This window comes from Lathamus discolor, chromosome 1 (assembly GCF_037157495.1).
Source record: "Lathamus discolor isolate bLatDis1 chromosome 1, bLatDis1.hap1, whole genome shotgun sequence".
Classification (NCBI taxonomy): domain Eukaryota; kingdom Metazoa; phylum Chordata; class Aves; order Psittaciformes; family Psittacidae; genus Lathamus; species Lathamus discolor.
This window is the reverse complement of record NC_088884.1, coordinates 11,724,146-11,740,846: the sequence shown is the minus strand read 5'-3', so window position 1 is coordinate 11,740,846 and position 16,701 is coordinate 11,724,146. Positions and strand designations below refer to the sequence as shown.

General features: G+C 38.5%; 1 protein-coding gene across 3 annotated transcripts in view; it reads left to right on the top strand.

Annotated features, from left to right (window-relative positions):
• The window catches only part of TMEM117 (transmembrane protein 117), a 230,536-nt gene that overhangs the window by 88,064 nt on the left and 125,771 nt on the right, over positions 1-16,701 (top strand). The gene's annotated exons all lie outside the window — the stretch shown is intronic.

Below are 16,701 nucleotides of genomic sequence, written 5' to 3'. Positions count from 1 at the left end.
CATCCAGCCTGACCTTGAATGTCTTCAGCAAGACATGGGGTTGTGCATGGGCAACCTGTTGCATTACTTTACCACCCTCATCATAAATAATTTTTTCGTCACATCCAGCCTGAATCTCCCCTCTTTTAGTTAAAAACATTAACCCTTGCTCTATCACAACAGACCCTGCTAAAAGTCCTTCCCCATCTTTCATATAAGTCCCTTTTAAGAACTGAAGGGTCTCCCCAGTGTCTTCTCTAGGCTGAACAACCCCACGTCTCTCAGCCTTTCCCCACAGGAGAGGTGCTTCATCCCCCTGATCATTTTTGTGTCCCTTCTCTGGACCCTTTCCAACGGGTCCATATTTTTCCTGTGCTGAGGACTCCAAAGCTGGATGCAGTAGTGCAGGTGGGGTCTCATCAGAGCAGAGTAGAGGAGCAGAATCTCCTCACTTGGCCTGCTGGCAACAGTTCTTTGGTTGCAGCCTGAGATACGATTGGGTTTATGGGCTACAAGCACACACTGCATGATGAATGTAGGTGCTGGGCATCTCTGAAAATCCTACCACAAGTTTTGTATTATGATTCATATTGACCCGGAGAAAACTCCAGGAACAAACTTGCCAACAAAGTTTTCAAGCTGACAAGCAGGTATTCTTTGTTGCGGTGCCGGGAGACACGGGGGATAGCTCCACCTAACGTGTGTCTCTCCTATTGCTACACAAGCCGTCCTTATATAGCCACTGGGCATACATACATATTCATGAGGCTATGTATGGATTACATAATTTTCCAGAAAGTTCCCCGCATGCTTACATCATTGTGGTGGTGGTCTCTGAGGGTTGTTTACTTCTTCCAACAATCTTCATCACTTCTGGCAGCCTTTGAAGCATGTGCAGTAGATGCTCTTACTGGTTTAATTGGTTTGTTAGCACCAGAGACATAATAATCCTCCTATCCTCCTACTTATGAGTTAGTTTAACTGTAGCCCATCCTGGGTACCTGCCATTCCCAGATACTCCTTATCCCTGTGTCCTGTTCTTCTAGACTATTTTTCTTAAAACTATGTCAACTACAATGATTTATCTTGTACAAGAATTCTCAGTATGTTCTCTACCTGCACTCTATTTTTTCTATGATGTATCATGCACCTCAGTAATTTTCCATTGCTACTGTTACAAAGCCATTAAACTTAACATTACTTAAAACTAATTCTAAAAATTTATATATTCCGTTTTGCGCCCCCCTTGTCTCAATATTTAAAATGTTGCTTTAGTAATATTTAAAGTAATATTAAAATGAAATCAGAGTACTACTTTATCGGTTGTGAACCATTTTTGCTACTAGAAAGTCAGCATGAACATAAGACATTGTAGAGGGTTGACCTTGGCTGACTACCTGACTCCTAGCAGTCACTCACTCTCCCTCCTCAGCAAGACAGGAGAGGAAAATAAGTTGGCAAGCTTGTGGGTTGAGGTAAAGGCAAAAGCCATGTGTGGAAGGGAAGCAAAAGAGGGGAAATTTATCCACTACTTCTCACCAGCATGCTGATGTCCAGCAGCCTCCTGGAAGCAGGGCCTCCATACGGACAGCAGTTGCTTCAGAAGGCAAACACTGTAACGACAAACGTCGCTCCCTCTTTTTTCCCTCTTCATTTTTATTGCCTAGTATAATGCCGTAGAGTATGGAATGTCTCTTGGGTCATTTCAGATCAGGTGTCCCGGCTATGTCCCCTCCCAGCCTTTTTCCCTTCTCCAGCCTACTCCCCTCTTGAGTGGTGGTTTGGAGAGACAGCCCTGATGCTGTGACAGCACTGCTCAGCCATAGCCAAAACTTTGGTGTCTTATCAACACCATCGTAGCTACAAGTGCAAAGCACAGCAATATATGGGCTGCTATAAGGAAAGTTAAGTCCATCCCAACTGGAACAAATACCTATACCTGATTTGATGCTGTGACCTGCCTTCAGATACGAATATCTTTTTTGCTCACATAAGAGCATTTGAAAAAGACGCTTGAAGAAACCCACACAAAAAAGTCATTCTATCTGACATATAGCTAGTGAAATATTTATTTTGAAAAATAATAAAACTGAGGAAAGATGTTTAATTGCAAATGGAAATTGAAAGTCCTGAAATATGATGATTTAATCATACTCTACCTCTAGCCAGTAGTTTCTATTGATTAGGTCTCACAGTATTTTACTGACTTTACTTCATAGTGGTGTTTCCATTACTGCTTTAAAGAGCTGTTTATTTCATTTATCTTCTTCTTTACAAAACAATATATTGTTGTACAAATCTTAAAATGTATTTTTAATTGAAGAATTACATTCTGTTTTGTCTGCTTCAGAGCAGGCACTTCTAAGCATTCTTATGTCCTCAACTTGTTTCAGAATGCAGGGAGTACTTTTTCAGTGTTGCTTCTGAGCAGAGAGAAGGGTTTATAATTGCTCTGCAGAGCCATCCAGCAACCTTCTATTTCTTCCATTCATCAATGTAGAATATCAGAATTTAATTACAAAATCTCCTGCATAATCAATAAGTAAACTAAGAAACTACTTGCTGCAAAATACGTTGGCATTGTTCCTGAAGATTTGCATGCATCCAATGTAAAGATGTCAAGGTATGATTATTAATGACGCTTTAAAGTAGTTAACCAACTACTTTTACATTTAACTGAACTGAAATCTCCAGAAGGTGATTCATCTGATTCAGAGATGTTCTTGAAAGTTAACCTTTGTAGGCAGCGTTAGTGTGTTATCAACACCATTTTGGTCACATATCTAAAAACCAGCACCATATGAGCTGCTGTAAAGAAAATGAACTCCATCCCAGCCAGACCCAATGCAGATGTTTAAGATAAGTCTGATGAATTACATTATTTTTCTATATTGATTGTGGAGAGAAATGGACTCTTCTGGGTGATCCTAGGATTACTAGCTGAAATTGAGACTGTTTTTTAAAGTCTGAAGTTGAGATGAAACCCAGTATTTTAACCAACTGACCTTAAAAAATAGCCAAAACCATCAAACCCATGAAAGTTTAGTGACTGGGTAGCAAAAATGCAGTGCATGTATCTCTCTCTACATTGTTTTGTGATGTGCTAGTCCTTTACTTGGGAAAAAATAGGAGAATATGCTTTCTGAGGAGGAAGTTTACACCACAATTTGTGTTTTCTTTCCATCTGTGTATCTTAACCTTGTACTACAAGTGATAGTGCCTGAGCAAACACTTGTAGGGTATGGGTCTGATGTGTCTGTCTTCTGATAATTCATTTTCAAGTCATTAAAAGGAGACTGTATTGTAAAATGGACAGTCTGCGATGTAGTTATGTCAATTTGAGGACAAAATCCTCAAACAGCTCCTGATAATTTTCCCCCTTTGTTTCAATGATACGTTTATCTAAAATGCTGAGCAGCGTGAGGAGCAGGAAATATAGCAGTCAGTGCAAGACAGAGAAAATTTGTAGCATATCCAGTGTCAGACTCTTTCAGATGATATCAGCCATCGGATGGTCAAGCAGTCACGATAAAGGTGTTTGCTTTGTCTGCCAAGAACTGGAAGAACAGGCTGTATTCTTCCCTGCATTTTCCATGCAAAGTTCTCTGATGTGATTATATGCCAGCTCTTATCAGATGACTGGCCCTAGACCCAGTTGTTCTTTATATACCATTTTCAAGTGATATAGTAAAAAAGCAGTCATCTCCTTGATTTGGTAATTTGTACATTGCTTGAAGTCTAGTTCTTTTCCATCTGCTCTGCAATCTGGTGTTGTTACTGCATTATGAGAGAAGCCAACCAAAACCTCAGACCAGCTCCTGAGTTGTCGTGCCACATTTTCCTTCCGTTTCTTCTCAAAGGTACCTGTAAGCACGGTAGATCATTTTTTCTTAAGAACTCCAACAATTTCTATATCATCTCAGTCTGGCTTTGTAGACTGCAGCAAGACTGATGTACACCAGTCATCTTTAACAGATACTAAAACAAACATAGAGAACAGAAAGATATCGTGTTCTTTTGCATCTGTACAGAGCTTTAAAGAATAACTTTTTCTTACGTAAGAGTTTCCTGATTCACTTTATCCAGAGTGTTGGCTATGTGTATACAGACTGTAGAAATTGGATATAGTTTTACAACAAACCATTTGTAGAGAAAGTGCTTCAGAAGCTTCTTAGGGCTCATTTGTGGCTGTATTGAATTCGAGTATCCATTCTCCATCTGAATAAACTCTTGGGTTTTTTTGGCTGAATTGTTGCTTCTGCCAACACATTTCCTTTTAGCTTTTTTAGCCTTTTTAGCCTTTTAGCCTTTTTAGCTTTTAGCCTAGTAAGGCTGACATGGTAATGCCCTTTTCAGTCTTCATAAGACCCCTGTGCAGTTATTTGTACCATTGCACACTAGTATATGCTCTAAATTCTTTAAACAATTTGCAGTTTGTCTTCTTTTATCTGCATACACCCTAATGCAGCAAAGCATCTGTAACCATCGATAAGCATTATAAGGACAATATAGAGAGCTTTGACCTATTCCTTGGTTTGAAATTAAGATTTTAAGTGAAGGCTTTTCAAGGAAGGAAGCATCTCCCTGTTTTTCCTCTTGCGGTGAGACTTGCTCTACAGTGCTGAGATCCTCGACAGCTGAGTCTTTACAAAAGAAACAACAAAATGCAGCTGGGTCTAAACACTTTTCCTAAAAACATTTGAGGATTGTGATCACATCTGTCCCATTCTGGGGTCTGGCCTTCCTTCCTTTTCAAGTATTTTAAATGTCTTTCTGCATTTGTGCATGTACTCATCTTGTCAGTTCCCTTCCATTAACTTTGCCAGTCCAGTTTTCAAGTTCTACCTTTCTCCATTCTTTTAAGTATTTTTTAATGTTTTGTTTCCCCTATCACATATGATTTTCTTTAGTTTGGATGACTGATGGTCTCTCTGTGGCCCTTGTCAAATTCAGCATTTAATAACTCGGCATGCCGAGGGATCTCAGCACCCATTGGAGTAGGCATGAGAGCCATTAGTGTTCACAAAGAAGCAACTAAGCAGTGATTTTTCAAGGGCCTTTGCTCCACATTTTTTCAGGCTTTGCCTCTATATAGCACAAAGATCCCACAGGAAAAAGAGTTTATATTTTAATTTCACTTTACTCTTAGCATCTTTACTTGTTCTCTCAGTGTCAAAAAAAAATAATTTATTTTCTGCATAAGCAATATATGCCACATAAGCAATATATGCCAATGTGTATGGTTAAATTCTGTATCATTAATATTAATATAAAATCCCTACATTTGCCTTATTTGTTGGAGGATATTTAACAAATACTAAACTACATAATGATACAGAGTTTAAAGTTAGGTGCTGTCTTCCTTCTTCAAACTGTTCAGGGAGATCTATAGCAGCATATGTATTATTTTATTGAACTCTAATGATGGGATAGGAAGAGGAAAAGCTTGGCTGCCTGCAGAAGTATTCTGTGCCAGATATTTGAGTATTTTAGCACTGTGTTAAATGGATGATGACTTGGCATAATCAAAAGAGACCACTGGAAATCTGGAGCATTCTGTTGTGAGGTGCACTCATTCTCTCGTGGCATTTTAAATTTTGTTCAGCCATCTAAGTAATATTAACTTTGCTTTTGATAAAATATTTAGACATACATAGATAAGTTTAAATAAATAAACAATCTTTCAGCATAAATAAGGCTTTGAGCAATCTAATTTAATGCCAGTTAGCCCTGTTTAACATGGGCAGTTGGATAAGTTCATCCTTTGAGTTAGCACCCAACCTAATTTTCTGTGATTTTATCTGCTTTGTTAAATTATTACTAATTGCTTGTTTGATGGATCTGACAATAATCTAATACTTAAGAAATTTTCATTTTACCCTCAGACTTCCATGAAATCCAATCTCCTTTCTACTCGTTCAAGTAACAGGGCTGTGCCTGACCATCCATCCATTCAGTCTCAGATGTTATCACTGACTGGTCTTAACCCTAACTCATTCCTTTCAAATATTACTGTCTTTATAGAGTATAATTCAAATAAACACTTATTAAAAACAATCAGTTTAGTTGAATAATGTGTTCTACAACCTTGACACTTCTGTAGTATTTTTTACAATTCGAACAGTTGTGGTACAAAGTCCAAAGTTTGTTTAGACAATTTCAAAATAGTCATTATTGGTAAACCTGGTAAATCCAGGGCAGGGACCTACACAGTCATTCTCTCACAACTTTGCTTATATACTGTGGACTTGGTTCATGAGAAAACATGAGTAATTTCTCATGAAAAAATAATATTTAAATAGAAAATGGAAAGGTGGAAATTGATTTTGATACTGTTCAGATGTAATTAAGGCTTAAATTGCCTTACTGTTGAAAGATGAACATTTTCATATCTGTAGCTAAAGTCCGAATTCTCTAAAGGAATATCTGACCTTATTCGGTGTTGCATTTTAAGGTAGAAAGACATTTTTCTGAAAGAAAAAACTTGCACACTAAATACCAATGCAAAGTGATTTGGACATAAAACATTTTTTGTGTCTCCCAAGAACTTTTGCAGATTAGAAGGGTGTTGTGTCCCAAACCAGCAAAAGAAATTAAAATAATGAAAATGCTTATGGTATGCAGATCTGGAAAGAAAGCTAGAATGATTGTAGTAGCTGGTTAAAAGAGGAGGTTGGAATTAGATCACCTTCAAGGTCCCCTCCAACCCAAACCAGTCTGTGATTCTGTGATTCTGTGAAATCAAGCTAAAAATTTCTAGGTACAAATAACTTCATTTTTAAATTAAACCAAAAGATTATTTTCAGTTTGGGAACTGGCAAGGTTTTTGCATTTTGCAAATACATTCATATTTTCAGATGTTTATTTCTATTAAAAGCAATATGTTCCTTCAAGTGATTGCAGACTGACAACCTGCCATTTTATAATCATAATAGAATACTCCTGACCATTTTTTACTCCTGATAATTTTGAAGAAAGAGGCAGAGGTACCATCAGCACTGGCAGTGCAAGCACACAAGCCAAGTTGAATGTCTTCATATCTTACGTAAAAGATAATGTGAATGGATTTGAAATTGTCATTTAAAGCCTGTGTGTCAGGGAAATCACCTTCTAGCCTATAAAGGATGTCTCCTCTGCTTCAGATACTCTGACATATCTCTGCAGCAAAACTCTGGAAACAGAAATGTCAAAATTAAAATTTACCACACTGTACTGATGTAGTAAAAAAACCCAACCCAAACCAACAAAACAAAACCATTTTAGCCTATTTAGCAGCAATTACACACCTTCACTGCATGTTCATGTACTTCAATGCAAATTGTAAGGTGAATCATATGTCAGTCTTCACTGCTTTAAAAATAGCATTCATATGCAGACCAATTACTTCTGAAATTCAGACTCCATCTAAGAGCTTCAACTAGTGGTCCTGTGTTTGCTGTAGAGAAGCAGCTTACCTCATTCCAGTCACAAATATGGAGGGTTTTGCAACGTCTTCTGGTGTTCAGTAATACACTAGAAGTCCCCTGGTTCATGCTGAATGGACAATCCTTTGGCCTCTTGTCATTCAGCTGCAGGGTATCAGTAGTCCCTGAAAATAAAGTATTGAAAGAAGGCACACGGTGCTTGCTTCATCCAGTTACTACAGTAGACCCTTGAAAATTCGAACTAATATTAGTCTTTATAAAGCCTTAAAACATTGCCATTAAATAAGCAAAAACATCAACTTTGTTTATAATAAATTATTGAATAAACTAGTGAGAAAATGTCACAATTTTATTTTACATTATGGGCTTACAAATTTTTTCAGAGCCAGTTCAAATTCTTTTCAGTTATGATTGATGAGAATCTGTCAGCAGAGATTCTGTGCCACCATTTCTTTGTTACAATTTGCTAACTTACGACATGTTTGTAGTTTTCTAGCATTTCGCTATTTTACTTTAAAACAAAAAAGTTTATCAGTGGTTCAGGGAAGTTTAATAAGTAAAAAATTATTAATATGTAAAGTTGCGTTATCTGCTAATAATCACAAATTCCTACTATAATTTTCTAAAATATATTTCTGCTTCCTCTTTCCCAGTTGGGCTTCTACTTACAAGAACAGTCCATTCAGTGTTTTATAGCAAGCTCAAATTGTTCTAATTTTCCCTTTCTGAATAGCAATAATGCTGCAGTTACCAGTTTATTCAGCATTATAATAATGCTCTGAAACTTTTGCGCCATCCCTAAGACTGAAATAGATAGAAAGTACAATTTTTTTGCTGGAATTCACAGAAGTTTTAAATGTTATCAAATCACTTCATCGAAGTGGTAAAGCTCCAACTACATCATTCCATTTTGTTTGTATTCTGGCAATGATATGAGCAGTTCTTTTTTCTTTTTCAAAGTGAATCTTTTTTTTCTTGCAACTGCCAGTTCTGAGAATCTTGCAGCACATCTATCCTTAGCTGTACTGAAATGTCAACTCTGGGAATGGATGTGTGTAAGCCGTGTCCCATTCCGAAGAGTTCAGCCAGTGAAGCGTTGTTCGAAGCCGTTCTTACTACTATCTTGCCAAGTTTAAAAACAAGTATTTATTTAAATAATTATTTATTTAAAAGAAAATATTTTACTGCATCTCTCTCTTGCTAATTTACTAACCTAACTTAACCTTCCCAAATGCATCGCCTGTTACATTCCTTCGTCTCTCTGAATTTGTTAATGTTACTTTCCAATTTTAGTTGCTATTTATAAAGTGCCACTCATCAAATAAATAATCTGTAGTTCAAGATAAGCGAACCTACATTTTTTTTTATTTTATATTTAACAAATGTAAAAAAAAACCATAAAACAGTTTATGTATTTTTTCTAAATTTTAGAAACTGAGTATACATTTTTCTTCAATGTACACGTGTGTCATTTAGCAGCTTGTGAAAATCAGCACTCATTATCCTTCTCAGAATGCATACAGCCAGGGCTGAGACTGCAAACTCACTCCTCGATCTGCACAGTGTGCTACAGCTTGATGAGTCAAGGTCCTCTTTAAACCCTCAGAATGAGTATGCCTAGGGCTAGTTGTCTTGTTTGTGTTCCTGGGCACCTGTGCTTGCTTTTGGGCCTTTTTACTGTAAAACTATTTTGATAGCATAGTATATAGGCAAATGGAGTCAATCAAGTAAGGCATGAAATGTACCAGCTTGTACTACAGTCTTGTGGATTTTTACTAGCCTAGTAAAAGAGATGCTAGAAAACGATACAGTTCTCTTACCTTCTTTGGCAGTATGTAAATACCATAATCCTCTCCTGTAGTATCAAAGAGGCATGTAAGAGGCAACCCTTTGTTTCATTGCTACAAGAAAAACAACTTATGCATTAACAGCATAAACAGCTAGATATGTAGAGCTGCAGTGCTTGTGTCTGTGTGATTGTGTGATGGGGCTGGTTAAGGCTGTGCTATGGATATTTAGGTGAGCATTGATCTATTAGCACAATAGCATCAAAAGTGTTTCAGGCAAACCTGTCCTTGGCTGAGTAGCGTTAACATTTGCTGCAGAAAGATGCTAAATGCACTCTGCAGCTGTTTTTCTTTTCTCTGACTAAAGAGAATATACATGTGATGAAACACATTGCACAAGAATAGCAAAAAATCTGGAATATTTGGAAAATATATCTCAGAGAGATAACAAATTTGAAAAATCAATTTGTTGCATTCGTTAGGCACCTTTTATGCTTTACCCAAGACTATCCAGTCCAAAGGAAGTGCTTTGCAGTGAAGTATGTAGCTGTAGTACATCATTTTCATCAAAGCACTTAACATAATGATGGAGAAAGTTGCTGATCTGGGTTAAATTCCCAACTCAGCCACTGGTTGTCTCTGGTTTTATTTATGCCATTTAAGGTTTGGCATAAGAAAAAGTAGGTGTAGCAACTTCTGTCATTTAAACTAACTGGGAGCATGTGCCAGCACTCACCAGAATTTACCTTTAGCCCAAAAGTGCGCATTCCTTCCATAGTGGAAGTCCTTAATACTCTTGAAATTTCAGACCCCTAAGATTTCCCCAGAGAGGTGCAGGCTGTCACATCCCCTGGCAGTAGCCCTGCCATAATGAGTTACCTTTTGCAAGTTCTTTGGAAGTAAGCTGTTGGCCCTCAGTGTTGCCGTATGTGAAAATCATCTAAATTAACATCCTACTCTGAATAGCTGTAAAATCCACTGATTATGGAGACAGTTTAGGAAGACTAGCATCATTAGGCAAAGGTTAATCTGTATCCTGCTTCCTCAAGAGAAGTCCAGACTCTATTGGACATCAAGTTCTTGAAGGTTATTGTTATGGGATCCATGAAAACCCACACAGGGAACAAGAAACTTCTACAATTTGCAGTAAAGAAGCTATATAAGGACAGGAATGTATCCTGTCCCAGCTTGATTGAAGCACCTTAATTGGGACTGTACTTGTGATCTAGTCCAAGCTCCTATCCTGACCAGTGGCATCCATTCCACTTCTCTAAAAGTGGTGGAAAGGAAATGCCTGTTTTATGTGTGGAAGACAATACTTGTACAGGAAATGGGATCCACAGACTCATTCATCCCTTGTCTGCAAGAGGCTGAAATACATATTTCTCATGCTCTTAGAGAGTGGCATATACAAAAATAATACTATTCTAATAGGAGTTTTTCATCACCTTTACTTTTCTCATCGAGAGTGACAGTGAGATGCAATTCTATAACTCTGAAACACATTGAACCAGTGTCCCTTGGAATAGGGATTGGGTCTCTTGTGTCCCCTACCATTTAAGCTACATGCGTGCATCTCTTCTGCATTAACAGACAGAAATGGAATTTGCTGCATTTTTCAATGGGCCTTGTCTTATAGGCAGGCTTGCAAAACACTTCACAGATGGAGCTTCAGAGGCAAAGCAAGTGGAGGATTAACCACTTTACGGATATCAGTCAATATAGGATGTGAGCTAGAAGCCAATGGCTTATTCCTGTGGAGAGCAAGCAGCTCCTATACATGCCTAGCAGCAGAACTTCAAATGGCTTGGGAGCTTTAAAAGCCAAGTCATCAGCGTAATTTAGGCAGCCCTCGGGCTTGTAGGCTGATGAGCAGAGGTTTTCAGAATCACAGTTCTGTTGCCTTATTTAAAAAAACCCATGTGCTCAGTTACAGCATCAATCCGTTAGTCTCAGGTGTTCTGCCATGCATTTGTCTTATGGCCAAGCCCTTTTCGCATCCTAGTTTTTCTGTGTCTTGGAGATGAACCTGCTGAGCTTCTTGTGTCTCTTACCTCTTTGATACCTCATCAAGCAAAATTCCTGGTTCAGTGCCTTTTAATTCTCTCTATTCCGGTGCTACAGAAGAAACTTCATCTCTAAAGTGTGTGCAGGGGATGGTTAGGGACTGTATAGCTAGCTGTGGTGCTCTCTGTACTGTTTGTAGGTATCTAAGAGAAAGCTGGGGCTGTTCAGCCTTGAGAAGAGAAGGCTGAGTAGAGACCTCATCTGAAGGGGGCCTATAAGGATGCTGGGGAGGGACTCTTCACTGGGGACTCTAGTGATAAGATAATGGGTAACAGGTTAAAACCTAAACAGGGGAAGTTTAGATTGGATATAAGGAGGAAGTTCTTTCCTGTTAGGGTGGTGAGGCACTGGAATGGGTTGCCCAAGGAAGTTGTGAATGCTCCATCCCTGGTGGTGTTCAAGGCCAGGTTGGATGAAGCCTTGTGTGGGATGGTTTAGTGTGAGGTGTCCCTGCCCATGGCAGGGGGGTTGGAACTAGATGATCTTATGGTCCTTTCCAGCCCTAACTGTTCTATGATTCTACGATTCTATGCCATTCTCATTATGGCATGACAATTTGTAGGGCAGCAGGTCTTGTTTCTGTGTATCTTCCAGTTCCCTGTGGCTTTGACATCAGTTCCTAGCAGGAGAGGATGGCTTTTCAGTTAAGCGAAGTGCTACCAAGTGTCTCATTTGCTATTCTGTCATTTTAGAGTGACAAATACGAATAAGCAACATATCTGCTCTCTTTTATGAATGTTTTCATTTTTCTGCTACTCTTTGCCTCTGCTAAATTTAAAGAAGCTTGGGGTGGGGTGTCTAAACACATACTTATTTGCAGCCAGCTTGAACTCCCATGCTGTCACTTGTTAATCATTGTCAAGGTATTTCACTTTGTCAGGTACACCAAGGAAGACAAGTTCCATGTAGACAGAATGCCAGATAATAAAGCTGCCTCACAAAAGCACATACCAGAACATGTACAGACTTCCTATCACTCAATATTAAAGATACATATACTTCACCTCGTTTTTGAAGAGCCTTAAATTACCGTTCTCTATGGATGCTATTCTTGTAGCCTGTAAAGAACACGACCTTTGTGCTATGTGCCAGCCTAGTGCCTCTGATACCCTAGAGTGTACAAAGAGCCAGCTGAAGTGTAGTTAAGATGCATCAAGGCCACTAAAGTGGCATTAAAAGGCAACTAAAACTTCCGCTATGTTCATGCTGTCATTGCATTCTGTGGAGATCGGGGGTTCACTTCAAATGTGTGTGGGTTGTCAGATATGTCATGGGACTTACAAGAGATCCAAATCTCTTTGGATTATCTTCTGGAGACCAGGTTACGTCACAGCACCTGGAATTATCTAGTCATGTAGGTTTAGCAATGCCTTCTGATAAGTAAACATGCTGTTTTGACACGCTACCCATTTTGCCGCAGCATAAGGCAAACAAATCCTTCACCCAGCATGTCCACAGTTGCATTAAAGACAAATCATGCTCTAATCTGCATCTGCTATTCTGACTAGGCTCCATTGAGAGTGTGGATCCCTGGTGTGCACTTAAATTTATATGTCTAAATTCAAGCTACATCCCTGTTTTAGATTACTTTGATGGTCGAGAATAAACCATCTCAGCACTGAGTTTCCACCATGACTTTAATTCCAGTGCATAGAATGATCTTGATAACACCACAGTGTTATTATCTTTACCCAACTAAAAATTTGAAACATCCCATTTGCTTTCAGATTGTGTGCCATTTTAGCAGCTGCCAAAGTGTCAGCCTTCTTTAAAGCAATGCTCTGATATCTTTCTTTGAAAATTTCTCTGGGCTAGTGCTATTCTTTCCCTCTTTTGTCTGTTCTGTGCACACTCATCTGCCAGCTCCAGAAAAGTGATCAAATACATTGATCTTATATATCTTTTTACTGAGTCACTGCTGCTGACTTATCTTTTGCAACAACATGGATGTAGGCAGCGCCTTATGATGGTAGACTGGAAGCTGCAAAGCCAGGGAAATTTCCCTTTGCAGTCTTACTGTCAAAGACTAACAGTGGGTTTGTCCCAAGTCCCAGTTGCAAACTTGTCCTTTGTCTGTAATATTCACAGATATTGGCCCCTCAGGCTTTAGTTATTTACACTTATCCTGTCCATTTCTGAAGCGTTTTTTACTGTTATGTGCTCTTGTGTTTTTCCACTCAGTGTTTTCTTAGATTGCGCTATTCACACAATATGGATGTGTCTTGCTATGGAATAAAAGTGCAGCAAAGAAATCAGAAGTCTGTTGACAAGATATAGAAAATCTGGGCTGACCATTTAACTGGAACTGAACAGCTGTTAGCCCTCCTGCAGGGTGCAGACAAGGGTCCTAGACAGGAAGCAGACCAACCAGTTAATGAAAACTGCTCTATTCACTAGCTAAAGCTAGGAAAAAAGTGGGCATATTTCCACAATAGAATTAATGTTACTTTTTGTACTGTCAAAATATGTGTCCTGGTAACATCATCAGGCAAGCATGGCTTTTTCGAAAATGTCAGTCACTCTCATTTATATTTAAACTAAAACCTGAACATTAAAAATGGAGTTGGTTTTTTTTTTCTTCATTTTTAACAGCCAGAAATCTATATTAAAAAAAATATCAATTTTTCTTTGTGCTTTGAAATGAAAATAATACTGCAGAGAGCATAAGAGACACAGGATGTAATGCTAATATTTAATAAAATAGCAGTGTATTTCACTAGTATTTTTAATGAGATAATGAAAGTGCTAAAAATATTTTCCCTGTTCCATAAAAGGTTGTAGGTGTATTATAAACAGTAAATGCACTTAAGATATGCACAGATTGTTCTTAAGAGTTTCTTTATACTAGCATGCTATTTTAACTCTCAAGTGGTAAAATAGTCTGTCAATTTACGTATTTAATTTAGGCCTTAATTACTTATAGACTACAATGAACAGTTTGTACTAGGTTTCTTGGATGCTTTCGTGTTTTAAATGCTCATGTTTCAAATTACAAAAAGGACTATTAGGGTGATCTGGTGCTTTCAAGGCTTTTCTGTGTATTTCGGCTCATCTGACCTTGTTATAAGCCTTCAGGTACTTCTGACATTCATAAAAACAAGTGACTACATGCAGAATTTCAACTTCCATCAAAAAAATAGCTTATGTCTGGTTTGATATATCTTCTACTTGTTAATATCTACATTCAGTGATCAGTGCCCTCTCAGCCTTTTTGGATCTTCTGTACATCAGCCTGCCATGGGTGGTTGTGGCAGCCCCACTAGATGTGATGGGGCTGTAGGAGTTACCCAAGTGGTCTGTTATTCAGGAGCATTGTGCAATTGTTTATTTAGTTTCTGTACACCTGTGATCATGTATAATGCATATGAGATAGTATAATGCATTTGAGAAATGGAAATAAAAAGGTGAGTGGTTTTTGTATGTGTTTTGTGCTGACGAAAAAGATAACGATATTGTTTGGTTTGGGGGGCCATCCTTACATCTGACATTTATTGTCATCCCTTCTTTGTTAATGAGTCAGCTTGTTAGGGAAGGCAGACTTGATAACTTTTCACCTTCACAGATGTTACAAAACCAGCATATCCAGGAAGAAAGGGAATTACAAATGTTTCCCTGTTACAAAGAATCTGGGGGAATATATGTGGAAGGGGTGTGCTTGCCTATTCTCACTGTCTTCCCTAGGTGTCTGCTGTTGCCTTCTCTTGGAGACAAGACCTTAGAAGAGGAAGACTTTAGACTGACCCCGTGCAGTGTAGCTTTTCTTGTATTCTTACATCCTTATTTACAATACAGTGAATTTAGAATATTGATGATCTTATTATCTACATGTGCACATGCAGCATTATTAATACCAGCTTGGACAAAAATGTGGGTTTGCTTTTTAATTGCAGCAGAAAATCTGAGCCAGCATTTATATACTGTTCAACAGACAAAAAAAAAAGGATGGTGTTTTTGTTAGTGACACACTAGCTGAAAGGTCATGATGTATATAGTGAAGTGATAGTAATATTTCTACTCAAGAACATATTAACTTGTATATAAGAAGTAAGATGATGCTGTGTGTGGATTTGTGCCAAGAAGATCCTCTATCCTGATCAAATACTTAGATTTTAACAGGACTACCCCAGAAAGCGGGATCAGATTGTACTGGTCCAGTTGCAGGGATATGGTTTGTTAGGTCCTAGTTATTACAACTCTTGGTATATAAGTGGTGAGACACAAGAACATGTTGCCCAGGGAAGCTGTGGCTGGCCCATTCCTGGAAGTGTTTAAGGCCAGGTTGGACAGGACCTTGAGCAACCTGGTATAGTGTGAGGTGTCCCTGCCCATAGCAGTGGGCTTGGAACTGTATGATCTTTAAGGTCCCTTCCTTAACCATTCTAAGATACTGTAATGCTATGATTCTAGAATAGGAGTAGAATTTGAATAATGGATAACACAATGCTCAAGAAAGTTATTACATGCAGCTAGGTCACTTGAGTGCACCATTAAATAGGCATAACATTGTATAAGCAATGTTTACAGATATCTTGAAAACAAAGATACCACTTGGGAAGTTCAAATATAATTGCTATCATTATTCAATGTGTTAGCTCTTGAGGAGAGTCATCTCTTTTTAAACACTATAAAAGCATTTTAGCAAAGGATATTCAGTATATTAAAGGCTATGATTTTTTCAAAATGCTTTTAGTCCAGCACAAGTAACTTTACCTTCTTAATTATCCTTAAAGCATCTTGATTTAAGTCCAGAGGAGGGCTACGAGGATGATCAGGGGACTCGAGCACCTCCCGTATGAAGACAGGCTGAGGAAGTTGGGGCTGTTCAGCCTGGAGAAGAGAAGGCTGCGTGGAGACCTCAGAGCAGCCTTCCAGTACCTGAAGGGGGCCTATAGGGATGCTGGGGAGGGACTCTTCGTCAGGGACTGTAGTGACAGGACAAGGGGCAACGGGTTAAAACTTAAACAGGGGAAGTTTAAATTGGATATAAGGAGGAAATTCTTTCCTGTTAGGGTGGTGAGACACTGGAGTCGGTTGCCCAGGGAGGTTGTGAGTGCTCCATCCCTGGCGGCGTTCAAGGCCAGGTTGGATGAAGCCTTGTGTTGGATGGTTTAGTGTGAGGTGTCCCTGCCCATGGCAGGGGGATTGGAACTAGATGATCTTGAGGTCCTTTCCAACCCTAACTATTCTATGATTCTATGATTCTATGATGAACGTGAAAGTAGAAGTTAAACTACTACGTGAGATTTTACATCCTACGTGTTGCATTATTTAACATAATGGATATGTTAAATCTTTTGGATTTAACATATACCTATGAAAATACATAGTATAAATCCAGAAGCAGTGATATCTCACTGAAATTCTGAAAAGCTTGCTTACACTGTTGTGTTAAAAAGACGTGGTTCTATAACTGGTAGAGGGAAAAGTCAAGTGGCTCCATTATC